The following is a 6,353-nucleotide window of genomic DNA, read 5'->3' on the forward strand; positions in this document are numbered from 1 at the left end:
TACTTTGCCAAGTCCCAATACCTTGCTTTTACCTTTATCAGCATATGTGATTTGCTTCAGAGGTGATGGAGTTAGTGGCATATTCATCAGTAGGCTTTTATCACCAGTCATGTGATGTGTGCAGCCACTATCGAGAACCCACTCAGTGTTTTTGGGTTTGTCATCCTGCAGATGAATTAGTACAGCTTACCATCTCATATGCATCAAGTTTGAAGAATATGATACTAATTTCGTCAGTTTAGTGATTTCATCACAACAGAAATGTAAGGACGTGTGAAATATTTCTATTTCATCAATCATTAGCTTGCGTCCTATCAAGCATTTCCTCAGGTCTCCAGCAAATTCTTCAGATGATGATTTTTATCTGGAGACCTGACCTGCAGAAGTGATTAGTTTGATTTCTTCACCACCCACATCTGAAGGGGTGACAAAGCGTTCAACATCCTGCGAGCACCATATGAGAAAGGTTGCATTGAAGCTAATGCACTTCTCTTAACAGTAGGGGGGTTAAAGTACTCATATGAGTATGCAGAGAACTGGTTTGAGGATTTATGAACATAATGATTTGAAGAATAGCGCTCATAATCATATTCCTTGTAGTTTCCCTGCATGTTCGACGTATAAGCACGGGTATGAGCATAGTTTTGACCAGTTGAGGATTTTGATCCTCTTGAAGACTTTGGTCCTCCTGAGGAATTTGATCTGGGGTTCAGATTCTTCAGAGGTGATGTCATGAGGACATTCACTTGAAGATTTTCAAGACAACTTTTGGGAACCCAGATTTTCCTTAGAGGAGGGCCATTCCTGCAGTTAGTTCCAACATATCGAGCAAATATTTTACCAGATTGATCTTTGAACAGTTTATAGTTGGAATCACATGAGAAGCCAGTTAGATTAGATGGATCAAAAGGAGGCCCAGTAGAAGCAACCCATGAGGTTTTGGGATACTGCTCAGGTTTCCAATAAGATCCATCAGCATTCAATTTCCTCTCAAAGGCAATTCCTTCTTTCCTCGGGTTCCTGTTCAGGATCTGCTTTTTGAGCACATCACAAAGGATTTGATGTCCTTTGAGGCTTTTGTACATGCCTGTCACGTACAATTCCTACAACCCTGCATTTTCATCAGTGACATTTGTGTTTTCCTCAAGTGAGGAAATTGACACAACAGGTGCAGCTGAAGAATGTGTAGCAGTGGTAGCATTTGAAGATTCTGGTGAAGAATTAGCAGTTTCACGATCAATGCATTTAAGACATGGAGGAATAAATTCAACTTGACTAGAGCTGATCTGTTGAGCTAGTAATGAATCATTTTCCATACGAAGATCATCATAAGACATCCTCAGCTTCTCAAGATCAAGCTTCCTTTGAACAAATTCGTAGGAAAGCTTCTCATGATCAGTGAGGAGTGTATCATAACGATCCTGAAGAATATCAACTCTAGACTGAAGATTTTTCATGTCATCAGCGAGGATTTGATTAAGACTCATTTCTTCATTCAACAGATCATCACTTTTGTCTAGCAGTTTTTGAAGCTTTTCCAGAGCAGTTTGTTGTTTAGTTGCAATGATGGCAAGTTTACTGTAACTGGGTTTTTTGTAATCATCATGTTCACAGTCACTTGAATCAGAGGAGGAAGCATTATGTGATACCTTTGAACCTTTTGCCATGAAGCAATAGGTTGGAGCGAAGTCATCAGCATAGTCATCAGTATGGATGGTGCACTCATTTTCTTCAATATTGAAGATTGACTTGCTGACGAAATTGGTTGCTAGTGCAAGACTAGCCTGTCCGGATTCTGAATCTTCTCCAGAGCCTTCTTCATCATTACATTCTTCTGATTCTGCCTCGGAATCCATTTCCTTGCCAATAAGTGCCCGAGCCTTTCTGAAGTTAGTCTTCTTGTGTGAGGAGGACTTTGAAGATGAGGATTTTGAGGATTTCTTCTTCTTCCTTGAGTCATCAGAACTGTCATCCTTGTATTTCTTCTTCTTTGATTCCTTTCCCCAGCAAGGACAATCAGCAATGTAATGACCTGATTTCTTGCACTTGTGACAGGTCCGTTTCTTGTAGTCTTCAGATGCAGATTCTGATTTCCTCATGTCTCTTCTTGATGATTTACCGAACTGGCCTCGTCGTGTAAATCTCTGGAATTTCCTCACAAGCATTGCAAGCTCCTGTCCAAATTCTTCAGGGTCACAACTGCTGTCATCTGTTTCTTCTTCAGATGAGGAAATTGCTTTTTCCTTCAGTGCTCGTGGTCTGGAATAGCTTGGTCCATATAGATCTCTCTTTTCTTCTTGCTGGAATTCATGAGTATTTAGCCTTTCAAGAATATCAGCTGGATCTAGCATCTTGTAGTCTGGTCTTTCTTGAATCATCAGAACTAGAGTGTCAAATGAAGGATCCAAGGATCTCAGCAGTTTCTTCACAACTTCGTGATCAGTGATGTCTCGAGATCCCAGTGCTTGCAGTTCATTTGATATATCAGTGAGGCGATCAAAGGTGTCTTGGCAGCATTCATTGTCATGTCTCTTGAAGCGATTGAAGAGATTGCGAAGAATATCAACACGAGAGTCACGCTGGGTTGATACCCCTTCATTTACCTTGCACAATCTCTCCCAGATTAGTGTTGCAGATCCCAAAGCACTTACTCTTCCAAACTGACCTGGGCTCAAATAGCCACAGATTATGTTCTTCGCTTGAGAATCGAGTTGCTTAAATCTCTTCATATCAGCTGCAGTGACACTAGCAGAAACGAGGGGAACGCCATTTTCCACAATATACCAGAGATCATTGTCAATTGCTTGAAGATGCAGTTGCATTTTGTTCTTCCAGAAAGGAAAGTTCTTCCCTTCGTAGGTGGGACATGGTCCAGTCACCTTGAACATGCCTGCAGTCGACATAACTAAAACTCCAGGTGGTTAAACCAAAATCACACAGAACAAGGGAGTACCTTGCTCTGATACCAATTGAAAGTGCGTTATAGGAGATTTTTAGAATTTCATAAGTGAGGAAATTCCTTTTGAGGAAATTCCTCACTGATGACTAACTTACAGCGGAAACAGTTAAGGATCAGTTGTGCAATTGTTCACAATAACAGTATTACAGAGTGAAGATTATGAAAACAGATTGCACAGCAAGCAGGCACGCAGAATACAGATGATGATTTACTCAAGTGAAGAATTTTGGGGTTGAGGAAATTCAGAGAAAGTCTTCAGCAAATTCTTCAAACAGTCACAGTGAAAGTCATCAACACATAATACAGAGAATGTAAAGAGTTGAGGAATTAAAACCCGATTCTTGGTGAAGACTGTTGTTGATGACCAAGTTCCAACTGCTGTGACAGTTGTACATCTCGTTTGGAGCGGCTTGGTATTTAAACCAAAGGACACCCAGTCCCGGGACACACAGTCCCTACCGTATTCTCCTTGAGCTAAGGACACACAGTCCTCGCCCAACACTCGTGGTAAGTCTTCAGGGCAGACTTCCAAACCCTCACAAACTCGGTCACCCGGCGAACCACAATTGACTGCTGGATTGCTCTAGACCATGACGCCTAACCGTCTGGAGGATGCACAGTCCTCAAAGGTAAAAGGCTTCAATCCCACACAGGAACAACTTCTTCAGTGATGCTCAATCACTAGGTTTGGTTTGTGGTTTCGGTGGGTGGTGTATTTCCTCACTGATGATTTACTCTCGAAAGCTCTGAGTAATTGGGTTGCTCTTATGACAAGTGTCAGTTTCTAACGGAGCAGCCAACCAGCTAGTGGTTGTGGGGGGCGGCTATTTATAGCCTGGGAGCATCCCGACATGATTTGACATTAATGCCCTTAACTAATATGATCGTTGGAGTGGATAAGATCAGTGACTTGGCGTGGTTTATCGAAACGGTCGGGACTCTCAACTGTGAGAGTCCTGATGTTACTCATATTCCTCACTTGAGGCTTTTGATAGGATTTGGCTTAGGTTGAGCATCATGAGGAAATCCATTCCATAGTGTTACTTTGACCCCCTTTAACAGTACGGTGTTCCTATTCATCAAATGCGAAGAAAATAAAACATAAAGCGAAAATCTTCACGCTTCAATTTCTTCAGAACGATTTTCTTCAGGAACCACCGATCTTCTTAATATCAATATCTTTATGAGGAATATCAATTTCATCGCAAATTCTTCGCGATTCGTTTCTTCAGCTTCAGACCAATTTCTTCAACTGAAGACATATATTTTTAGGGGTTGATATTCTTCAAATATCTCACACTCCTCAATGACCTATAGATCATGTGTACACTTATAAACACATTAGATACTTAACCTATAAGTATTCAAACCACCAAAATCACTGAGGGGCACTAGATGCACTTACAATCTCCCCCTTTTTGGTGGTTGATGACAATTAGGTTAAGTCTTCAATAGGGATCAAAAATATGAACTGTAAATGCTCATTTGAGGAATTTGAAAACAAGATTCACAGAGACTCCCCCTGAAGATGTGCATACCTTGAGGATTTTGCTTTTATAGCATATCCACATTGATGATTTATATCATGGAGATCTCCCCCTGAATCTTGTAAATCATGCATACATATAACATATTATATGAAGAAAATGAAGATGCATGATGGCAAATGGTATCTGACGAATTTCAGCATGCGTGCATTAAAACTTGAGGAATAAGCATGCGAAGAAAAACGTTCAAAAGCATCAGAGTACAATCGGGCTTAAGTTACAACTCATTACGTAAAAACTTCAGAAGAGCCAAGAGTTTGTAACTTAAATATAGTTCATAAGCCCCAAAAATAAATCCCGTTTGAAGACTAACTCTCAAGTTTCTCCCCCTTTGTCATCAAGGGACAAAAAGGGACAAACTGAGGACTAACGCCCGTGAAGACTTCATTGCTTGGCAGTTGATGAAGATCCTTGGCGCTTCTTTGGTGTAGTCTTCTTCCTTGGGCCTGTCGCGGTGTCAAGTTGTTCCTCATCAGATTCGGCGGTGCGGAAGGACAGAAGGAGCTGTCTTCAAGATCTGGCACTGGAATGGGCCTGAACTTCTTCTTGGGAGGCCACGACCAGTCAAAGTCCTGCTCAAAGTTCAATTCTTCAAGTTCAGTTTGGGTCTTCAGATGTGCAAGGGTAGCCCAGGTGCAATCAAAAACCTCATGCAGATAGTGATGTTTAAGCATCACACTGTTCTGTGTCTCAGTGAGGGTTTTCACAATGGCACCAAACTGGCGTTTGACCCATTTGTGGTTGTGATCCACCTTCTGATGAAGACTGAGAAGAAGTTCTCTGGTGGTTTCACCCTTCAAGATTGATTGCAAAGTGAGATCTGAAGGCGAAAAGTGCAATGAAGTAAAATTGGAAGGCTGAAAATATGGTGTGAAGTAGACCCGGGGGCCATAGTGTTCACTGGAGGCTTCTCTCAAAATAGCAAATAATACGGTGGGTGAAAAAATTACTGTCGAGCAATTGATAGAACCACGCAAAGTCATGACGATATCTAAGGCTATGATCATACATATAGGCATCACGTCCGAGACAAGTAGACCGATACATTCTGCATCTACTACTATTACTCCACACATCGACCGCTATCCAGCATGCATCTAGTGTATTGAGTTCATGACGAACGGAGTAACGCCCTAAGCAAGGTGACCTGATGTAGAGGGATAAACTTAGACCAATGATGAAAACCACATCTTTTTACCCTTGATGGAAACAACATGATGCGTCCGTCGCTACCCCTTCTGTCACTGGGTGAGGTCACCGCACGGTATGAACCCAAAACCAAGCACTTCTCCTATTGCAAGAATCATAGATCAAGTTGGCCAAACAAAACCCACAACTCGAAGAGAATTACAAGGATATGAAATCATGCATAAGAGAGATCAGAAGAAACTCAAATAAGATTCATAGATAATCTGATCATAAATCCACAATTCATCGGATATCGACAAACACTCCACAAAAGAGGATTACATCGGATAGATCTCCATGAAGATCATGGAGAACTTTGTATTGAAGATCCAAGAGAGAGAAGAAGCCATCTAGCTACTAGCTTTGGACCCGAAGGTCTATGGTGAATTACTCACACATCATCGGAGAGGTCATGGTGTTGATGAAGAAGCCCTCAGTATCCGAACCCCCCTCCGATAGGGCACCAGAGCGTGCCCCAGATGGGATCTTGCGGAGAAATAAGCTTGCGGCCGCGGAAAAGTATTTTCATGGATCTCCTCGTCAGTTTTGGAATTTTTCTGAATTTATAGGCGGAAGAGGTAGGGCAGACGAGCCACAGGAGGGCCACAAGACTGCTAGGCACGGGCCTCGTGGCCGCGCCTAGGGGGCTTGTGGAGTCC

This window comes from Hordeum vulgare, chromosome 1H (genome assembly GCF_904849725.1).
Source record: "Hordeum vulgare subsp. vulgare chromosome 1H, MorexV3_pseudomolecules_assembly, whole genome shotgun sequence".
NCBI classification, from domain to species: domain Eukaryota; kingdom Viridiplantae; phylum Streptophyta; class Magnoliopsida; order Poales; family Poaceae; genus Hordeum; species Hordeum vulgare.